At 41.1% G+C, this 21,162-nt stretch overlaps 1 long non-coding RNA gene across 1 annotated transcript; it reads left to right on the top strand.

The window, feature by feature from the left end:
* The first annotated feature begins 1,125 nt into the window (after positions 1–1,125).
* On the top strand, positions 1,126–15,704 carry LOC111924765 (uncharacterized). The gene is made up of 5 exons (XR_015286557.1): positions 1,126–1,285; positions 10,039–10,205; positions 10,886–11,024; positions 12,038–12,105; positions 12,638–15,704. It is a non-coding gene; the product is annotated as an uncharacterized LOC111924765 (long non-coding RNA).
* Positions 15,705–21,162: the final 5,458 nt, after the last annotated feature.

Consider the following 21,162-nt stretch of genomic DNA (forward strand, 5'->3'; position numbering starts at 1 on the left):
ATTTACTGTCATACTAGAGGAATGCCTCTCACTATGAAAAGCCTCTGCTTGCCTGGCAGAGTACGTTATGTACAGTCAGGATACTGCATCCTGGATAGTCATACCTTTCCCAGACCTGCCAGCTTGGCTGCCAGCCTGAGGTAATAGGAGGTGCTCAAGTGATTGCTAACAACAAGTAGTACCTTTGGGTCTTTACTGGCTGGTAGATGAAGTACGGTATGTGCTGGAAATTACATTTCTTATTCAAAAGGAGAAACTGTCCAAGCAGGGAATATAAGGTAAGCACAAAAGGCAATTAGGCAGAATCAAGTTTTGCCCACAGATCTCCAGGTTTCTAACTTTACCTCAAAGTTATTTCAGTGTCACCTGAAGCATCTGACAGTGACAATTTCAAGAGGTACTAATTAGCAATAATATTGATTCAGGAACCCATAAGAATCCCAGCTTTACAGCAGAGAGTAGGTAAGCCTGTCAAAGATCTAAATAAAGTAGATGAATGAATGCAACCGTCTGTCACATGTGCATTGTGTGTAACAAAGGTAAATTTAAGTTGAGCTAAGGATGTTTTAAGAGCAAGTGTGCAAAGCTGAGCTTCTGAATAGGTATTATGTCCTATCAAGGACTCATTGTTTAGCAGATCCTATATCTAACAATGCTCATTGTGAAGGCTCCAAAGATCAGTGCATTAAATACCAGTTTTTCAGACCCCTTCACATTTTCAGTGTCTTCCAGCGCTGCAACCACTTGGATATTCCTGCATCACTCATACCTGTATGTGGTCTATTGGCTGTCTCTATGCTGTTCTGGGAATGGGAGAAATGGCTCAGATCAAATGGGTTCAAGAATTTTATCCTGCCCCCTTCCAGAGAAATCTTCTTTTTGGATACTGGAAAGCTACTGCACACGTGAAAAATGAAATCTGGATTTCACAAATGGTTCCATCTGGATGGCTATTTCCAACAGAGACCAGGAGTAATAGCACTGTGTATGGTCATGGGTTAGCATGCATTTACAAGTTCTGACTCAATGTGTGCAGCTGGAGGGAGGATATGGCCTTCTGTAGGAGGAGAAATTCCGGTTCATTATGCTGTGTGTAGGAAGTGGCTTTATGCAATGCTGTCACGAGCACAGGGAGTCAAGAAATGCATCCCTACTGAAGCATGTGAAGATGCTGTGATCTGATTACCAAAAATGAGTGGAAGGCTCATGACAGAATCAACATCAGAGTGGCATCATGGTGCAGGAGTGCCAGCTGAGAGATCTGCACACCCCAGCTGCGGAGAAGGTGAGACCTTGCTCTGGCTTTGTAAAACCAGTGTCATGAATTGCAGCCAACATTTGATTGTCATTAATTCCAACAGGAGCTGTGTTCATGGGGCACATCTCTGACACAAGTGGTAGTGGTGGGGTATGGGTAGCTCTCCCAGCCATTAAGGGTGATTAAAATAAGGATCTGCATTTTATTTCTGGCATAGGCTGCATCAAGAAACCCATTGGAGCAGGCTGGAGGAGGAGGAGGAGGAGGAAGAAGGCAAAGTGAAGGGGGGGGGGAGTAAAGGGGGTGTGAAAGGGGAGGAGATCTTTGAAACCACTGCTTACAGTTGTCAGGGGGATGTCTTTGTGGCTCTGGCAGCTCTTTAGACCTCTGCACTGGAACAGGGAGTCTGCTGAGTTTCAAAGATAACTGAAACTACTTCTTTTGCTGGCAAAGGTGAAAGATTACCATAAATCTCTCTCACTTACACTTGAAAAGTAATAGTTAACAAATGTCATACAGACAGATTTTGATGGACTTGTCTCCTTAGACTAGCTGTTTTCAGGTTTGAATCCCAGATTTTACAAATATGAATCTCTGCTCCATCTTTGTGTCACATCATACTGATGCAGGGCATGAAATTAGCCACCAGCACCATAGAAAGAACAAACAGTGCAGTCCAGGTCTGTCACTGGATAGCAAACCAGCTTGCTGGCAGTCTGAGCTTACTCAGCTCAGCTGGGTCTCTAAGTAGTGCATGCTGCCTTCAGTATACCTTTCACAATAAAATTATCCTTTCAATCAAAACCTGTACATTTTACACACATCTGGCACTCCTCTATAATAGCTGAAAACTAGTGAATTAAATATCACAAAATCTTGTATGTGCTAACAGCAAAATCTTGCTGTCTTCAAGCATCTTCAGAGACTAAGGGCAGCCAGAGTCTGGTCTAACAAGGATAGGCTGAAGTTCAAAAGGCACATATGTAAAGCACTGTAAGTCAGTGCAGAATGTTGCCACATAGCTGTGAAATAAGCCATGTTAAAGCACAATTAAGATTGTTTTTTCATCTTTGTTTTCTACTGCTCTTGGTTAATTAGTTTACAAAGCTCTTCCCATTTAGAAGACTTTCCCATTCTAGAAAATCAGTGTAGCAGAGTTACTATCATCTCCTTCTATCCCCATGCCCAGCAGCCTTACATTAATATGAAGAAGGAAAAAAAGAAAAAAGTTTGAACCTGTCTGTGTTCAAACATAGCAATCTCCACTATCCAAATGTTTCCAAACCAATTTTATTTCCAGATTATAACTCGTGAGAGCTCAACACCAGATTTGAACTGCAATTTAAAATGAAATGGCAGTGCATCAGAGCTGCTCAGCTCTGCAAGTCAGCCATGGGTTTTCCAGCTTGAGCCAGCTTAGAATGGTTCTGACTGTGATTGAAATTTTGTCAGCACAGAAATGCTCTCCACAATGTCTTCCTGTGGCATTCAGTGGACCTGAATTTCTGGCAGTCTCATTCTTTCCCTCAAAATTGTAGAGTTTTTATCTGATTAGCTGCAAGTGATCTCAATAACTACTCAGATCTAGTTATTTCTTGAATCCCATACTTGGAGATCAAACATTACATCACAGGAACTCTATCCTGTTCCAAATGGAGACAAAGACAAAACTTCCATTGATTTTACTGTGTTCAGGATAAGGCCATAAGTCTTTGAAAACCGAGTGTCCAATTTTCAAATTAAAACATAATGAGCTCAATAGACATGGATTTAAAGACTGCTGCATCTTGCATGAGATTCTGTAGCTGGGTTACAAATACTGCAAAAACTTTGATGGTCTGAGGGAGAGTCATTTTCTGGGAGCTCCCATCATTATCTATCAGGCTAGTACACAAAACACACAATGGAAGTGATACTGCCCTGATGGCAAACAATGTCTTTGGAAAGCTTCAAACAATTTCTTTGTAAACAACTGATCAGGGTAATTACATTTTCTAATCTGAAACTGTGCTGTGACATTGTTTCAGGTAACACATGAATCACGCTAAAGGGCTTTCCTCTGCTAGCACTGGCTACCTTATCTAAGCAAGCTCCAGTCTAAGGATGGAGACCTAAGCCTGATGAAGTATTGTACTGGCACTGCAGGCAGTGGCTCCACCACCTGCGCCCAAGACTCCTCCAATCCACTGCTGCTGTTGGGCAGACAGCTCACCGGGAAATTAGAAAACCCGAGGAAAGAGGGGAGCTGTGCCTAATGCCTCATGATCCCAACTCATTTTCTTTAAAAGATGAGGTGTTAGATGGGACAACCTTGCTGCATATCTGAATGATGCTGAGTCCAGGTGAGAGAGCTGTAGCTCCACTTAGCAGAAGGCAAACATGACTTTGATGACTTTGCACTTGCTAATGAGCACAAATGACCTAAAACACAATGAGTTCGTCTCCCACAACCTCTCAGCCAAGTTTCGATGTATTAACGTGGCTGTCAAACCCTCACCACTTCATGGGATTGTGTTAACAAACTAGTCCAAGTATATTACACAAATCATGTGTAATCTTGAAGAAGAAGCAGCCCTAGCTTTCTGGTTGTTTGGTTTTGTTTTCAACAACAGTTTCAAAAGGAAAACTGCAGTATGGCTGGCCCCTGCAATATTCTTTTATTCTTCAATCTCTTGTCATAGATGCAATCTGCACACTGCTTAATTTTTGTTATTATTTCCTTGGATATCTACCAGCTATGATTGTCATGATTAAATCAGTATTGACTTAATTACAAAGAGCTTTACTCAAGATAAACTCTAAAGAAGTGATCCAGAACAGTGAGAACTGCACTGCTGAGTGAGAATGTCTGGCAAAGGCCTTTCAGACACTCCAAGCCATCTTTTTTTCCTCACATAAGTTTTTGTTTTGTTTTCTTTTTTAAACAAGATGTGTTGTTTTTGTCAAATCCCAGAAATTAGATCAGTCTGTCACCTCTGAGTCTGACCCCTGAGCCTTGTCAATGCCTTTGGCCATCTTTGCTGCTGTCAGAACCAACATTTTCAATTTCACTCCAAAGTCAATTCCATGTTGATCTGCCATGAGTCAGGCACTGAGGCTTTCTCCAGTTTCCTCCTCACAAGGATACCTTGAGGACATCTGGATTTCGTGCCCTTCCCATGCTGATCTCCTGCTCCAAGGCATCTCTATTCTGCAGGACAAACACATAGTCATTCAAATAATTATGATGGAGGGAATTATTGCATCTTTGCTCTCCTCTCTTATTTGACCATACAAAAATTTAATTATAATTTAGACACTGAATCTGCCCCAGGTGAATTCTACAGAAGAGCTCTCACAGATATTAGTGTGATTATCAGTCCTTTTCTAATTAGGATAATGATCATGTATTGCTGACACAAGAGATGACAATCTTGCTTTTTTTAAATCTTAAAAAAACCTCAAATATTTTTTGAGAATACGACATAGAAAATATACATAATCACATGTGAAGAGGCAGCAAGAGACCACCTTGGAATTTCAAGAGAAAATCGAAGAGTTTAACACAAATTATAAAATTTATTTTCATAAATAAAGCAAATTTTAAAATTTTAAGGAAATTATTTGCTTAAACGTTTAGGACTTTAAAAGATTGTGGACTATATATTCAGCTGTTTGATACACATTCTGTGGCTAATTATTATCTATTGGCCAGGGACAAGCCTGGCAGAATTTCCATCAGGTGTGCAAATGTCCTGGTTTTCCTCAAAGTCCTGCCTTCTCAATAGACTCCTTTAGAATTCTCCTGAATACTATCACCAGAATAGGAGACATGGAATTCAATATAAAATTCAGTCCTCTGAGGTTCTTTTTCTGCCACCTGTGATAAAAAGAACATACTCTCAGATAATGAATGTTTCTTAATTTCTCATGCACGTGTGTCCAGAAATTTCTCTTGTTGTCCATTAGGAAAAAAACCCTGTTATTACACTCTTTCTCACTTTCAAGAGCTGAAATGGGGTCCTGCTTATGATACATTTCATAGCAACACAGAATCATAGAATGGTTTGGATTGAAAGGCACCTTCAATATTTCCTAGTTCAAACCCCCCCTGCTGTGGGCAGGGATAGCCTTCCCTAGACCAGCTTATTCAAAGCCCCATCCAGCCTGGCCTTGAACACTTCCAGGGATGGGACGCTGACATTTCCATAGAAGAAAGGTCAGGGTGAACTAACTGATACCTTCTGGTGGCAATGTCTCATATGCTAAATTTCTTATATGCCAATTCTTATATGATATTCCTGAGGTTTTGGTTAGGTTTTTTTTTTCTTTTTTTTCGTATTTCCTTTGTAAATTTTCCCTAGCTATTGAATACTTTCTCCAGATGCTTGAAAATCAGGTTTGTGTCGTTTCAGTTCATTGTTTTTTTCTTCATTTTGGCCAGTAATACAGTCACTTGCAGTCCTCTCTGCTGCTTTTTAGCTTAACACAGGGTAGTGTGCTCATGTGAGAGAGGAGACCTACCCTCATCTGTGAGGGACCGGATAAATCCTGTCTGAGCCTATATATAGGCAGTAAAAAGTGTTATAAAGCACAGAGATTATGTGGTGCAGAGCCAAATTTAAGCGGTGCAGGAAAGTTACTTGTCCATGGGCTTCTGACAAAAGTCAGAAGGTTTAAACTCAAAGATGGACAGACAGGAAAGATCTTCTCGCGAAAGAAAGGATGATGGATTTGCCGATATACACCATATATCCTTTCTGGCTGGCAGAAACTTCATAAAGTTCATCAGAACAGAGGCAAGGTCCTTGACACGAGACAGAAGAAGCCCCTGCAGCAATGCAAATTGGAGCTTGCCTGGGAGTGCAAGCAGCTCTGCAGAGCAGGACCTGAGGTGGAGAACTTGCTGAAGCTGAGTCAGCAGTGCGCCCTTGAGGCAAGGAAAGCTAAAACATGCCAGGCTCAGCAGACAGCTGCCAACAGCTCTTCCAGTCCTGTGAGGCCACCTTTGGAGTCTTCTTGAAGCAAGGAAAGCTAAAACATGCCAGGCTGCCTCAGCAGAGAGCTGCCAACAGCTCTTCCCTTCCCGTGAGGCCACGTTTGGAGTGTTCTGCTGTGTCCACTCTTGGGCTTCCCAGTAAAAGGCATTAACGTGTCAGACCAAGTCCAGAGGAAGAGCACCAAGGCTGTGAGGCATGATGTGTGAGGAGGGCTGAGGAGTCTGGAGAAGGAAAGGCTGGGGATGGGGAGGAATATGACTCTGATCTTCAGCTGCTTAAAGGACAAGAGGGAGTCAGACTTGTCTCAATTGCAATAGGCAATGCCCACAACTTGCATCCAGGGAAATTTTCAGCATGGATAAGGAGAAAAAAAAATTGTGGCAAGAGTGGTTAAATCCAGCTAGAGAGGTGGGGGGAATCTCCACCCTCAGATGCTTTCAAAACCTGATGAGGCAAGGCCATGAATAACCTCATCTGGCTTTTAAATCAGCCTTGTCAGGAGCAAAGGGTGGGACTGGATGACCTTCAGGGGTCCTTTCCAATCTAAATTATTCTGTGATTCTATAAATAAGGTAGAGGTTGCAAGAAAAAGGAGCTAAATCAGATTGAGGAGGGGCAAGAGTCTTTCCTGTGTTAAGAGGAGAGAACAAGCCTGCAAGCTGTTGCTACTGCTGACCTCTTTAAGAGCTGGATGATTGAAAATCACTCCTGGATGCAGCAGAGCGTGTGTTCCTGGCACAGCATTTGCATTGAGACATTCCCGAGTTTCTCTAAGCAGGGGCCTTATCTGGGTGGGGTGCTGTCAGTCAGGCATTTTTTCCTTCAATTTTGCCTCACCCCTTGCCATCACAGGGTGTTAAAGAGAGCCTGTTAAAACGACTCACCAAACTTCCACACTCCAGGAACAGGAATGTGATTTTTGCCATCATTTTAATATTGTTTAATATAATTTCTTGGGAGATAATTTTTTACCTTTGAGGAAAGAAGTTTTGCTCTAGTAAAATGACCAGTGACACACAAATCCCAGTTCTAACCTCAATTAGAACACGGGTCAGCAAGAAGAAACAAATACACTTGAACTAAAAGTATTTTCCTATTTTCTATTAGCTAAAAAAATATTTTAATTATTCAGATGACTTTAGAAAGTCAAAGGCTGTAGTAACAGCATTTTATGTGTTGGGTAATTAAAAAGATGGAACGTATGTTTTAATTTCTAATCAAAAAAATGTTCTCACCTATGCCTTAGAAAAACTTTATTCCTTCATCAGCCACTCACTCCACACATACAATCCCACGTATGTCTATTGACTCAAAAACTTTTATACTAATTAAAAAGAAAATTGATTTTGATTTTCAGACTAGTCAATTGGAGAGAGAAATACTTTTCTTTTGATAACACCCACCCAAAACACTAATCAAGCTGCCAAAAAAAGTGTTGGAGATTGGATTTTCTTGTTGTAAGCAAGGACAAGTAAACCAGTCAGCAAATGCAAATGCAAGCAATTCTAATAATGTGACCTCTCTTGTGTTTGACCTGCTCCCTGCTGACTTTTCATGGGTTTAGGGCCTATAAGAAGAGTTGCAACATATGGTAACAGTAATAAGAAAAAGTCATAATGCACAAATTCAATAGACTTTTTAGGAGCCTGCATGTTTCACGAGAAGTGTGTCATTCCATTCCTTCAAGACCCCAAATTTTCACATTTCAAAGAGGTTCCTAATTTTGTGGTTTGTTTTGTGTTAGTGTCACATTTCCTTATGTTCAGAATTTGACATTGACATGTTGCACTTAGTAATTTTCACTTCTAGGCAAAAGGACAAAAGGAACATCTGTGCTATGAAGTTATCATCAGGCCTGAGAACAGGCTTATGATGGGAAACTCCATTCTCCTGGTTCTCATTCAGAATTCCATGCCATTGCCTTCTTGCCCAGGTGGAGCTCAAACTCCAAACCCCGATGTTGTGCTTATGATGAGCCGGACTCAAGAAATCTCTCAGGGTCTGTAATATCACACCTGATCTGTCCACCCTGATCTGTGGGAAAGGAAGCTCAGATCACATCAGTGTGTGATCCACCTTTCCCTTAGCTCCACATCTGGAGCCAAGCCTAGTGTGACCATGGGTGTGTGCTGCACTGACAAGTTCAGTCTCAGGCTCTTGGAAAGAGCCTGGCAGGGACTGTAGCCTCAAGATGGTCCAAATTTCACACATGATTGTGAAATGTGCCCTCTGTTTAGCAGATGAACATTTTACAACTTTCATGAAAATATTTTATACTCAATCAGTTTTGTTTTCAGCTTGATTTTGGGTCATGTGTCTAACTAGCCCATACACAGAGTGAAGTACCAACTCTTTAAAATACATTAAGGTAAACACTTTCAGATAGAAAATTGTCTCCTTCATTTTCAAGGGGACCCAACTTTTGGCATTTTTTAAAATATTAAACCATGGATCTCGAAAGGCATGCAAAAGTTACCTGAGATAAGATGTGGAAAGAAAAGACTGATGATGGTAGCTCACATATCCCTAGCTCTTGTCCAAGTAGTCCAACAAATCACAAAGATTTTAGTACATGCTGCCACATCCCAGACCTTTTACAATGCATGGCAAAGCTCCCAGTGATTTCAATAGGAGTAGATTTTAACGCAAAGTTGGCAAGCTTGGAAAAAAATAAAGCAAAAGTATTTTTAAATCCTCATGTTAGAACAAAAAAAGCATCTTAGAGGGTCTATATCAAAAGTGAAAACTAAGGCTGGAACTTAACTTCAGCTTCATGAGTACTTCTAACCTTTATGCCAGTATACTGACCAGTTTCTTTAAATACAATAGAAACTCTGTCACTTTGAAGATAAGCCCTCACAGTTAGCTTAAAACAATAATTCTGTACTTTCTTTCCTGTTTCTAGATTTATTTTAAGTATTAGTATAAAATGTCAGAGTCTGATAGCAGCCAGATCAGTTTGTATAAAAAATCGACTGCCTGTTTGTAGTATATTACAGGCTATATTTGACACAGGAAAGCACTTAATCATGAATGCTATCAGCACACCACACCCATCTTTGTAAGTGCCTTATAAGCTAGATTTATCACCGTGAACTCGGACTGGATAGAGACAAGTAATAATGAATAATGCAACCCCCTTCTGCAGAGGTAGGGTTAAAGGTGTATTATTCACAATATTACTATCAGACTACAATTTGGAAGCCGTGCAAGAACCTATCAATGTCACAGAGACATTAGGAGAAACTTTGGATTGATGTCCAGAGATTATTTCCACCAGAGTCATCAGGCTCAGATAAGCAGGAGAAAGTGAGATGAATCTGCCTCAAATACATGATCACACAGATTTTGCCCATTTAGTTATTTTAAATCTCTCAGCTCATTGTATTTGTGCAGCAGAACTGACAATCCTTTAAAAAATTTTAATTAAAACCAGAAACACCTTTGCCACGTGTTAAATTTGATTTTATATCACTTGCCTATCTTCATGCCTCTATTGTATCTCTTAAGCTAAAATATGCCACTTCTTGGATGTGTGGACTCCAGAAACCTACTGAAAAACATGCACACTATGGAGGAGACAGAACCTTTCTTCTTTTCTCTGTTGGCTTATGCAGAGAATACTCCTCCCTTCCAGACAGGCTGCCCCTGTAGCTGCCCACTCTGTGGTTCTGTGCCTATCACATCAAAGCTTTTCCAAGCTCTTGTTTGGAGTCACCAGTGGAGAAGGAGCAGAGCCAGGGAGGCCAAACAAACTTCAGCCATTCCCCTAGCTCACTTCTGCCCTCCTTGTTTCCTCAGCTCCTGACAGCAGCACTTCCCAGAGAGGGGAAAGATGTGGGTAGCTCTCCTCTGCACTGCCAGTGACCCCCTGCCTCCCTCTTCCCTGCATCCTCTGTGCCCCACACCAGCTAGCCCATGGAGAAAGGAAGACACAGGAGTGCAGCAGCAGGTCCATGGGCCTGAAGGTAAACCAGTAATGTCCTTCTCTCCTTGACAGAACACATCAACATACCAAAATCTTTGCTAGCAAAACAATCAAAAAAGTGCTTCATAGAACTCCCATCATTTGCAGAAGCTAAACTGGAGAGCGAGATGTGACAGTCACTGGGGATATGTGGCTGTTCACATTTTTAACATACACTCACTACTAAATACAGCCAAGAAAAGCCCCTTGGCCTGTTAATGTCATTTGTTCACAGCAGCCCAGTTAGGAGTCACATTTTAAAATCTGAGTCCCTGGATATTGTCTTGGTTAAACAGAAGGAATTTTGGCTGGGGGTTACTAGCATATTAGTTAGACCTAGCTCAGTCACTTTTTGTTATGTGGAAAAGAAAGATTTTTTTGCTTCTTTATCCTCCCAATTTAAACAATACTTACTGGAATAATGCTAAACCCTCAAATGTGTTACAAGATAATGCACCCAGGGGACTGTTACTAATTTATGAATCTCCTGAACACAGAAGGTACTGAAGTTATTGATATGCATGCTGGTCTATATTTTGGCTGTTTAAGTGAAATATTCATAAAAATATTACTTAAGTAGAACACTGTCCTTGTAACAACCTAAGAAACGTGAGAAAACACCCTGGAATTTCCAAGGGCTGGTTTTATACCCCATCTGACAGATGCCACCTCCTTCAACAGATGGTGCCCAGGTGCAGTGGTGAAGGATTTATCCATGGAGACTCAGAGGGAAGCATGCCAACTGCTATGCTGAATCTCCAACACTTCCCACAGCACCCACGAGATCCCAGGTGGCCCAGCCTTGCCAGCTTGGGATGAGGTAATATGGCTGCAAACTAAATAAAGACAGAAACCATTAAGTTGAATTTAAAGTGGTATGGCAGAGTGACATATTTTGGGTTTCAATAGATAAAGATAATTTTAATTCAGGGACCATGCAGAACAGACACCCATCCATTGAATAACTTCCTTTTGGGTGCTGCTAATAATTTTTTTTTTTTATTAAATTAGTAGTCCCATAAGATATTTATTCAGCTGCATAATGCTGTACCTGAAAGAAATAATTTGGTACACCTATTGGAAACTTCAAGCACTGAAAAACAAGATGACACTGAGAAGTGTGTCATTTACTTCATCACTCTAGCCCTAGATTTTTAGTTGAATCTTCCAGCCAGCACTCTGGACTTTCAATTTATTCATTATAGGTAGTGACCTACAGTTACCAGATCTAAGGTCAAAAGAACGTATAAGAAAGAAAAACAAAATCTATTAATGAGATTCCATTGGTATTCAGAGTCTTAAATTACTTAAGGCATTAAATTAACAAAGGAAAAGCCAGGGTAAAGTAGATGTACAGAGCAATCAAGATCCCAAATCAGCTCATTCCAGGTAGATGAGACTAACAAGTAGATTCAGAAAGAACTACTGAATTTGTGCATTCTGAATTCTGAAGAGTATCATGGTTAAAGCTGAAATAAGCTCATAGAAAGCTCAAACATAGGTTAAATACAAGCATTATGAAATCACAGAACCACAGAATGGCTGGAAGGGATCCTAAAGATCACCTCTTTCCAGCCCCTCTGCCACGGACAGGAACAGCTTCCACTAGACCAGACCACTCAGAGCTCCATCCAACCTGGCCTTGAACTCTTCTGGGAATAGGGCACCCACAACTTCTCTGGGCAACTGTTCCAGTGCCCCACTACACTCACAGTAAAGAATTTCTTTCCAATATAATTAAAACAAATGCTCCTTGAGTCTGAAAACATTTTCTGGTGTCCTGTCACTACATGCTCTTTTAAAAAAGCCTTTCTATTTATATCTTTCTTGTAGGTTTCCTTTAGGTACTGGAAGCTTGCAAGCTGGAGGATTCCACGATAGACCTCCCATTCCAGTAATCTGTGAGTTTCCTCAAAACACTCTTTAAGAAAATATAATTATATATATAAATAAATAAAATATAGGAGGCATTATACTTAAAAGTAGATAAAAGTAATAGGCAGACAAATAACATAATATAAAGGCAGTACTTGGGCATGGAAAAGCTTAAATTTGCTGCTAAACTAATGGCAAATGAATGGATATCAAATTAAATGGCAAAGTCCTATATGTTTCATTCAGGTGGCATTAGAAAGAAGTATTAATCAACCTTAGCTCATTAAATTGCTGAGCCAGCTTAGCCACTGTTCACCCATGGATTCCTATGCCTGCCATCCTGCCTGTGAGCTGCTTTCCAGGATTCCCTGGACAAATTTATCCTTACAGGTACTGCTGTGACCTACAAAAAACACAGCTACAGAACCAGAAAATAAATTATGTCTAATAATCACTTCTAAAGCTACATAACTTGATTAGCCCTCTTGGTTTGCTTGTGTTTCTTTTACTTGAAGTGAGCTTGCATCATCTATTTGTCTATTCTCTTTTGGTGTACAGTGTATCAAACGGAAAAATGACTCTATTTTCGTATGGCTTCAAGGAGAAACAAACTTCAGCTGGAAAGGGGTTTTACAACAGCAACACCAGGGAAACCAGGGGCCTGAAACATAGAACTAAGAAGTTCTGAATCTACGTTTGTATGTTGCTGCACTCATCTTCCATGTCCTTGCCAGGAAATATTGCAAAGGCCACTGCCCTGAATATTTGGTGTATAATTCAAGGGGTGAAGCAATCACAAAGTCCCTAAAGGAGGAACAGAAAGATGCCAGAAGATATCTCCATGACACAGGCACTGAGCCTGGTTCCAAAACCCACATATGAGACAGATCCATGTCCCTACTTCAGTGCTGATGCTCTGTTGCCCTGCTTGGTGCTACAGACTCTGGTACTTACTCCAGACTTGCCTCTATTGGCTGCCCCAGGGTCTACCCAAGGAATCTGTTCTGTGTGTGAACTCCTTGCCTCTGTTGCTCTGGCATACACCCTTTACCCAGCTAATATTTAAAAACTCTCCCAGCAGGAGCAATGCTCTGACCTGCAGGAGAAGCCCATGGTCACTCATCTGATGACACTCAGCAGCCCACAGCTGCAAGAAGGAAATGCTGGAAGAGTTTCCTCTACAAAGTCACCTATCTAGGCTTTCTTCCCGCTGGAAAACTGGAGGTGGTGGCTGCTGCTCATCAGATCACACATATCTTCCACATCTCCTTCTCATGGGAACAGCCTGGGTTCTAGGGAGCAGACATACTCACCAGCACCTCCACAGAGAGCCAGCAAGGAGAGAGTGTGGCTGGATGCATGATGCACAGCTGTGACCTGTCTGGGCTGGGGGTAGCTGTTATGGAGTGTGAGCTCCTTTCGGCCTTTCCCTTGTGCTGGACCCATTCGCACAGCCCTGTGCTCATCACTGCAGGTGTTAGCAGGGGCACTGCAGGTGCCAACAGTCCCAGCTTTTATTTCTCTAATAAGGACCTGTAGCTGGACTTTGTGCCTGGGGCCATGTTTTTTCTGGAGCTGGATAAATACAGAGAAAATGGGAGATGGTATCTAACCGCACATGTGAGTGATGTGTCTCACAAAAGGTTTGAGCACTGTGGTGGCAGCCTCCATCCAAAAGAAATACTCTGGCTATAGTTGTCTCTGTGGTGTCCTGAAATGTGATCCAGCACTTCTAGCACAGGGCAAGCAGCAGAGAGGGAAAAATCAAGTACACCTAACTATGAGAATTTTAAAGATGGAAGTAGATCCTTATACAGCTACACAAAGAGCTCAACTCTCTTGGCCAGCATCAGAATGCTTGAATAAAAAAATGGCTTATAGATCCTTCATAGGGATACTAACACTGTTAGTTGAGAACTGGCCAAGCCAGCACCCCACAGGTATATGGGAAAGAAATTTAGTATTCCAATTGTCAGTGCAATGTTAGCAAAGGTAGAGGTGGCTCATAATGTGCTGTGCCTTGTGAGGATTGCTGACACTACCCCAGTTGCAGAAGTCATACAATCATTTAGGTTGGAAGGCCCTAAAGATTGAGTGAAACCATTTACCTAATGCTACCATATCTACCACTAGACCCCTTCCATTTGATTTCTCAGCATTCACTACAGTATTATTATTAGTTCAGCTTAGTCACAGAGTCTTCCAGGGACAAACAAACCCAAATTCCTGATGTTAAAAAACAAACAAACAAAAGAAACAGAAGCGAAGAGGGAAAAAAAATCAGGAGGAAAATGTGTCCTTTGTGCACTGCAGCACAGTCAAAGCAAAACACACCCATGCTCCCCCCTACTTTGCAGTTCACTTTTAGTTTGTGCTGTGTTCAATAACTGAAAGCTGTCTCACTGCTGGACTGGACACAGGGATGTGTCAGAGATTCCCTCTTGTTCCCATGGGTGGGATGTGAAGAATTCCTCTCTTCATAGCTGACATTCCTGCTGCACTGAGACAATAACATACAATTCTTGTCCAAACAATCCTAGATAGACACTGTGATTTTTTTTCTAATTATATAAATATGAGAATGTCCATTGGATATGAAGCTTCCTGGACAAAACCTGTATTAAAAACAGAATATCCCATGCTCACCACCTGCAGTTAAGTGACATACTTAGGGTGTTCTTATCCTGACTTCCCAAGATTAATTATTCAAGACTGGAAAGGGGATTCAAATTCACACATAGCTATTCAAATAAATTTTACCCCTGGGAGATGCAGGAGTCAGTAATATGGTCAACTGTTCATTTCCCCTAATAGCAACTGGCACAGGCACTAAAGTCTGCAGTGGTGTGTATTGTACCTAAGCATAAGCCAGGTGCTTTATCATAAAGCTGTAACACTTTACCAGCAGCTTTAGAGTAAAGTGTCATTTTACTTAATGTACTACATGTTTGTGCTGCAGGGATGGGGTGGAAACAGAAGAGTTTGTGGTTGGTTGGGGGCTTTTTTAGGTTATTAGTTGGAAATACAAGCATGAGTCAAAACTGAATGTGGGTCACAAACTGCCAAAGTGCTCTTTCTGATCTGAAGACATTACTATAGCTAGGTAAAAGCAAATTTTACTGTTATCACTGTCATCACTCTTAGGTGAGGTTCTGGTGGAACCCAGTGCAGACAAGTAAAGGAAGGAGATGACTCTGATCTTCAGTTCAGGTTCTGTGTGTTAGCAACCCACAAAAATGGAGATGTTTATGTTTGTGGTTCCAGAGCAAACCAAAATGAAAGAGAAGTCTTAACTGCAAAATAAGGGCTTGAGGGTTGGACAAATTTCCCACTGCCTTGCCAGGCTGAGGTTGTCGATATCAGTGATTAATGTCCATCTGGGTTCTGAGGCTGTTTTTAACCAGGGACAACATCAGAGCTATGCATGCACCAAAGAAACACTGGGGTGTCAGACCTGTTAAGTTCTGTGAAGTTGTCACCCCTGATTAGGTTATGCTTTATTACACTCTGGAGATCTCAGAATCATTCTCCTCATACCTTTGCTCACATGAAGCTTGCTCCTTTCTGTGCCCCAAAAGAAAACTCTTTCTTCTCTCAAGATTAATTAAAAGTATCAGCTTTTCATTATGTGGGGTTTATATATTTTATTCAGTTTGTTAAACCTTGATTTGCCCTGGAATCTGATGGAGGAAATTTGGAATGACAGCATAGCAGATACAATGTAGCTTGTACTCTCTACAGAGAAAGGTTATCTTGCCATTCAAAAGTAGACCTATGGAAAACAACAGGGTTAATTGCAAAAAAAAGTGGATTTTTTCCTAAAGTAATTTAGGGATACTTTAGCCCATGAGTGAGAGGCTCTGGCTCCTCTACAGAGCTACTCCTTTATGGAGCAGACAGAGCTCTGTTGATCATCACACTTTTGAAATATTCCTTAAATTCATGGACTGATGTCTCAGAGCTACTTTGTGTTGATTCAGTCTTTCTGATTTTTCATACTCAAATCCAGCAGCTTCAGTCCCTCCATGAGGTCTTGCTTTCCACAGTGCAAAATAGGAATAATCTGAAACTGCAGAAAAGTTTAGTAGTAATCAGACCACTAAATTTTTCATTCATTTCATTCAATTCCTCAAGAAGAGACAAGACCCTCCAAAAATTGACTCTGCTTACAACCATTTCTCCACAAAGTAATTTGGATTCTGGATGAGTTGAAATACATCAACAAATGTTATGAGATTGAGTTCTCATAACATTCAACATAACAGAGATAAGAGTTCTATCTTCTGCAAGGAACTATTTGCAGAGTATCCATAGGATAAGTTTTGGGAGCTATTTTACTATAAAAACACATGTTTATAAGTGCACACTTACAGACACTAGAACATGTAAAAGGGTATTGATGCATAGTACAAGCTAATTTTCACAGAGCAAACATCCCTTATGTTCAGCGTCTTTCTAGGCAAATCACTGGCTTTCAGCCAAGTAAATTTTTTTCAACACAAGAAAAAATGAAATCACTTACTGGAACGAACCTACTGATTCATTTTTGGTTACTTTCACCCCTCAGTCCAATGTCCAGGCAACAAATGACTCCTTTTCCTGAGCTAGTCAGGACTGTGAGATGCCAGACAAAGCCAGATTCTGCAGAGCTGTGCGGGAAGCCCTCAGCCTACAATCCATAGGTGAGGAGCTCACTGGGAAGTGGGACTGGATCCTGCCAAATGACAGGCTCTTTAGCTAATCTCTCATCAAAATAGAAAACTTTGGATACAATGCACAAACACACACCAAAGATAAACTAAGTTTTTAAGTAACATTTACTTACCTAATATAAAAAAAAAAAACCAACACAAAATAAAAAAAATCACAACCAACAAAAAACTCACCTATTTTGTTCATTTTTTGCCTTTTTTCCCTCCCTTCTTTTAGGAAAACTAAATCAAAGACTAGAGTGCAATGTAAGGAGTAGTGGTACAATTCTATATAGCAAACACACATATTTTACAGAAAACTTGGATGAGGCTTTTAAAAGCACAGCAACAGAACACTCCACAGAAGGCATGGTTGCTGTACCATGATTGCAGATGGGTTTGGGCCATTTGGTTTTTCCAGTCGTGATTTCAAGAACCAATATATAAAATCTCTGCCTTGTCTCATTGTGTAATGAAAAAATACTTCCCTGGTATTTTTGCTGTTCTTTCCCCTCCTTCCTAGTAAATTTCCTAATAATGTTACATCAAGGATGGATTTGATGTGGTAATCAAACATCTATAAAAGAACAATTTTTTATTGCTAATTTTATTAGGAGTCAGAATTAGGCAGCTAAGGTGTTGCAAACAATCTTATTTTGCCACTAAAATGACATTATACTCGTAGCAACTGCCCATCAACATGCAAATGTGAAAAAAACAGTGCCAACTCAATTTTTTCTTAAATGCAGAAGTAATGTATATTAAGTTCCTCTAGGCACCATGTGCAATAGGGAGATGGGATTCACAGCTACACACCACTTAAATTTCTTGCAGTTTCTTCTTTATTTCTCTGTATGCTCACAGATTTTGACTTTGAGGCCCTAGTTAACACTGTTTTGACCAAAAATCATCTAGAGTTTTCTATTTAGGTACGAGCCCATTTACATTAAAACATGGTGCATTTATTAAAGAAAGACTGTAAGATCTTGTCTCTCACTTTTTATTTAAAATGTTTTGCTTTCATTCCTGTTCAAAAACACAGAATACATTCTTGCTGCAAATATCTCAAGACTACATGGAGGTTTTTTTTGTAGATTGTAGGTTTGCAGATTTTGTGAGCGCCTTCATCACTAACTTGTTCATGAGCCTGCAAGCAGGAGCAGATCAGGCAAGGTTCCTGGTGCTTCATCCACAACACTGTCTTTCTAGTGGAAATATGGAGCAATGCATCAACAAGAGAGCTGAAGAAAACTTAGATTTTTTTTTTTGTTCAGGCTCTGATGCACTTACTTAGTGTTGACAGTAGCTTCAATGCTGGGTGTTTCTCCAAATACCTTCCATCACTTGACCAGAATAGTGCTCCCATGAATGGTCTCTCTTAAACAGATGGTGTTGGGTCTATGGGAGCGAGAAGCTCCTACACACCCTTTCTCTCCACAGTCAAAGGACCAGGAAATGAGGAACAGTCATGATGTGTTTCCAACCGCAGCACTTGCTGCTTGCTATCATTACAAACAGTATAGGACTCAGTGCTGATTCCAGGTTGCTCTGTAGATGGGACCACAGAAGCACCAGGGGATGTTTCACTGGGGAGGCACTGGTTGCACTGTTGATAATGAAGATCTGACCACTACTTTCAACGTGATAGGGAAAAACAGATATACCCTGTTCCGAAATTAAAATCAAATTCCTGTGATCACCTGAGCATTTCTTCAGCATCCACCTTCTCCTTTTGCAAGATGATTTTATTCACATATCCCCTTTACATAAGCATTTTACAGACAGCTTTACCTGCATTTTGTTTTGGAACCATGTCATGCTTGCTGCTCCCCCTTTTCTTGTGCATGTGTGTGTGCTTTTGTTACTTGTATTGTATAAGGTGCCTTGGGATATTCGCATCCTGTGTATTGTGTGGCATTGTGTTGAATAGGAGGTACAGAAATTAAAAGCAGGTCTCCTCCTACCCACATATGCCTTTTCTTTGCAGGTTTTCCTGGAAGTTTTGTGCGGGGAGGGAAGGGAAGAGGTAAAATATGACTTGGCTGGGCCTGCCGGATGCTGAATCAGCTGCGATTGCCTCACGTTTTCCTTTCTTTTAAAGTAAGGGGTACAGTTTTCAAAAGTGCCCATCTGACTTCTCTACAGGCCCTATCCAGCCCATCACTTCTCAGTAAGTCAGTTTTTAAAAATGGTGCATGTGCTTCTAAATCACATGGGACTCTGGATAACATCTTTATAATGCCTTTCTCCTAGGTCTGGAAATATGATGCTCTGGGATTACAAGGAGCTGGTACAGCTGCTGCAGGTTACCACAGTGCTTATTATCAGCCACACATAGTTTTCCCCTCCCAGAAGTGTTCTTTGCAAAAAACAGATGAGGCAGCCATACTGATTAACTCAAAAAATGCACCACCACCTAAATCCCAAAACACTCAACATCTTAAAGCATAATTTTGTTCCGCTGCACTGCTCTGGTTAAAGGGTCCAATGCCTGAAGTTCTGGCCCCTTGCTGCTTGCACCTGCACACACTGGCACAGATTGCCCTGATGAGGCTGGTCAGCCATGGTGTGGTGATGAAAAAGGCAATGAACAGGGAAGAACTTCAGAAGAGCCAAACAAGGAGCGTGGCATCAAAATCCTAAAGGCTCCAGAGATGGCCCTTTTCAGAGGGCTTACACACCCTGAGGTTGCAGACAGATGAAATTAAGCATTGATTAGAGGTTAATAGCAGCTCTCTGGAGGTGTGGCATCCACTTTTAGCAGGGGTCACTATTTTGCTTTCACAGTATCCTTATCTTCATAAAGAAGGGAGGAGTTTGATGTCTTTTAATTACAAGACAAACTACCCCACAGTACCCAGCCACATACATGGTGTTCATCTTTTCCAAGGCTGCTTCCCTGCCGTGCACTATCTCACACTGATAAAGGTTCATCCAGTCTTGCTTGCTACTGTGACTGAGTGCTTGAAACCCTGGCAAAAGAGCAGAGGAAAATGGAGTGCTAACGGGGTTGTGCCCTGCAAGCTGTGCAAAAAAATAGGACTGGCACCTGCCAAGCAATGCCTTTGTATTCAAAGGTGACAAAAGTAATTGCCAATTGCTTATCTTTTTTTCTCCTTTTGTAGAAATGTGTATATATTCACCTGATAGGTCTTGAAAGCTGGTTTTATACGCTTTCCTGAAGGTTATTAATTCTTCCTACACTGTTCCCAGTTAGAAGGGGTACCTTATAATATAACTTCCTCATTAACATCAAGAGCTGTGATTATACAGTTGTGTTACCAAGGGCTTCAAAGACATGAAGCCTAAATATAATCTTACAGTACCTTGTTACAATACAAAGCACATCCTCTAATACATTTTTTTTGTTTGCATAAAATGCAGCACAATAATGGTTCACTTGACCTTTGCCCCTTTGTATAGTTCATTTTAACATTGTTTGAGGAGCACAGAGTTTGCATTTTGCAGGGCACAGGTGCTCTGCCCCTCGCTGGAGGCTGAGGCTCAGCCGGGCAGTGTGGTGCACCACTGCTCCCCGCCAGCAGCTGGACTCTGGGGATTGCTTTTGTGGTCCACCAGGAATTTCCTGTGATAGAATATCAGAAACCTACTGGTGACTAGTAGGAGGTGACTTCACAGGGCAAAAGTTCTCTCCCTACAATAAACATTCTCAGCACCACTGTGGAGATTTCCTACGCAGACCTGACAGCCGCCAGTGACTTGTCATCCCGACAGAGAATGGCTCAGGGAAGGGATCGTCACTGCTGCAAGCATTTGCCACTGTGAAAGTGAAGCTGCACCCATTTTATTAATGCCTCCTGAGAAATGGGAGAAATCAAACTACCCATGCTAATTTTAAAAATCCCCAGAATATTAAATTAAAATACTTCTACAAATATAAAAATCCACAGTCAAAGACAGAATATGCTGTTATCTATATAAATGTCTATAAATACCATATATCTAGGTACCAGGATACACACACTGACCATATTTACCATATATCCTGCTACCTGTTGGTACCATGGCACACACATGGTCAGAAAACTAACACTTAGGAAAGCACTATACTCCCTCCATATAGGGTTGCTGGGGAAAAAAATCACAGGGGTATTAATCCACCACATCTCTTGCAGGGCACTGTCATTTGAAGGATCCAAGTAGTAAATCTGAGCCTGACACAATTCCTTTGGCTAACACTACTAAAAGGACTGTCAGGGGCACTAGATTTGTTTGGCTGGCTGAAATATCGTGCAACTGGGCAGACTGCAGTGAAGTTTAGAGACTGAAATAGCTTTGGGGAAACAATACATTAATTTCCTGTGGAAAATACATCTATTAAATGCAGACCAGCCCCGGTTGAGTTCAACACGGTAAAAAAGTGTGCTGTAA

Source organism: Cyanistes caeruleus, chromosome 1 (genome assembly GCF_971803275.1).
Source record: "Cyanistes caeruleus chromosome 1, bCyaCae1.hap1.1, whole genome shotgun sequence".
Taxonomy (NCBI): Eukaryota; Metazoa; Chordata; class Aves; order Passeriformes; family Paridae; genus Cyanistes; species Cyanistes caeruleus.